Genomic DNA, 2,041 nt, shown 5'->3' on the forward strand with positions numbered 1-2,041 from the left:
GTTTTTTTTTTTTTTTTTTTTTTCCTTAGACTCTATTCTGTTGATTCCTGGTTGCAGTGATTTGGGTATGAGGTGTACCCCAAAAACTTATGTGTAAGACATTGCAAAAAAGTTTAGAGGTAAGGTCATTGGGTTTATTCTTAATATGCTGAGAATTTTTATCATGAATGAATACTGGATTTTAACAAAAATTTTGCTATCTACTGATATGGATATACATTTTTCTTCTTTAACTGGTTAATGCATTGGATTATATTACTTAATTGTCAAATATTGAATTAGACTTGTATATATTGAATAAATTCCATTTAGCCATGGTGTTATAATATTTTTACACATTGTTGAATTCAATTTGCTAATACCTTGTCATAAATTTTGCATTTATGTTCATTAGAGATATTGATTCCTTTCTTCTTTATGTAATATTTTTATGTTAGTATTATGATAATTCTTTCCTCATAAAGTGACATACAAAATTTTCATCAGTATCTATTTTTAGTAGATATTATAGTTAAATAATATTCTACCTTAAGTGTTAGGTAAAATTTAAAAAATCAAGCCATTTTATTTCTCCATTTTAGAAGATTTTTGACTGTTGATTAAAGTTATTTCTTTGATTATTTGATATTATTTTTCTTTGTGTGAACTGTGTTGCATTTTTCAAGGAACTGATAAATCTTACTTAAGGTATCAAGTTTGTGGATGCGGAGTTTTTAATTATTTTTTATCATCATTTTAATATTTATGGTATTTCTCTCATTATTTTACATCATTTTTTATGGTAATCATTTGTTTCTTCTCTCTTTTATCTTGATTAGCCTCACTAGAAGTATATTGATTTTATTGATCTTTTCAATGAACCAAGTTTGTTATTTTGTTTTGTTTTTGATTTATAATTGTATTGATGTCTGCTTTATCTTATTTTCTTCTCATTGCATTACTGTGGTATTTCCTTCATTCTTTAGTTTTCTAAAGTGGGATATTAGGTTATTTTATAAACTACTTTTCTTTTCTAATATATGCATTAAATGCTATAATCGTAACAATAAATATTGCTTTTATATTGTCGCAAAATTTCTGACAACTAGCACTTTCATTTTAATTTAGCTCATTTTTTAAAATTTTCCTTGAAACATCTTATTTAACCCATTTTTAAAAATTTTAAATATGCTATTTAATTTCAATCTTTTAGTTGCTCCTCTTCTGTTATTTATTTCTAGTTTAATTTCACTGAGTTAACAGAATATAATTTATATGCCTTTTTCCCTAATTTGTTAGGGTTGATTTTATTGCACAATGTGGTCTGCCTTAGTGAATATTCTGTGTGAGTTTGAGTAGAATCTGCATTCTGCTGTTGTCAGATGAAGTATTCCATAAATATCAAGTAAATCCAGTTGATGAATATGTTCAACTATATCTTAACATATTTATGCCTTTGGATACGTAAATCACTGATTGAAGAGTGTTGAACTTTTCAATTATAATCATGAATTTATTTATTTCTTCTTATAGATCTATCAGTTTTCTTCCAATATATGTCGACATTCTGTTTGTAGGAGTATTCATGACTGTTGTGTCTCCTTGAATTATTTATTCTTTTATCATTATTTAATGTCTCTCCAAAACTTGATAATTTTCCCTGTTTTGAACCCCATTATAAGCTTTGCACAGTGGCAGTATCGTAGACAATGAGGTTTATCCGAGGCGTGATTATTGCTAATTGAAAACTTGAACTCCATTATGTGCAAAATTTATACAGTTACAGCAGGTTTCTCTTAATTTATTTTAGCATGATATATCTGTCTCTATTCCTTCACTACCTGTACCTCTATATTTAAATGGTTTATTGTAGTAAACATACCATTGATTATTTTCATTTTAAGTTGTCAAATTGTAATTATACATCTTTATGGGGTAAAAATTGACATTATGATATAGTATACAAAGTGTAAAGATAAAATAATGTTAATTAACATCCATCATCTCAAACACCATTTTTTATGATGAGAACATTTGAAATTTACTCTCTTAACAATTTAAT

At 26.3% G+C, this 2,041-nt stretch overlaps 1 non-coding gene across 1 annotated transcript; it reads left to right on the plus strand.

The window, feature by feature from the left end:
- The first annotated feature begins 1,659 nt into the window (after positions 1-1,659).
- On the plus strand, positions 1,660-1,804 carry LOC124972765 (U4 spliceosomal RNA). The gene has a single exon (XR_007106541.1). It is a non-coding gene; the product is annotated as a U4 spliceosomal RNA (small nuclear RNA).
- The last annotated feature ends 237 nt before the right edge of the window (positions 1,805-2,041 follow it).

This window comes from Sciurus carolinensis, chromosome X, assembly GCF_902686445.1.
Source record: "Sciurus carolinensis chromosome X, mSciCar1.2, whole genome shotgun sequence".
Taxonomy (NCBI): Eukaryota; Metazoa; Chordata; class Mammalia; order Rodentia; family Sciuridae; genus Sciurus; species Sciurus carolinensis.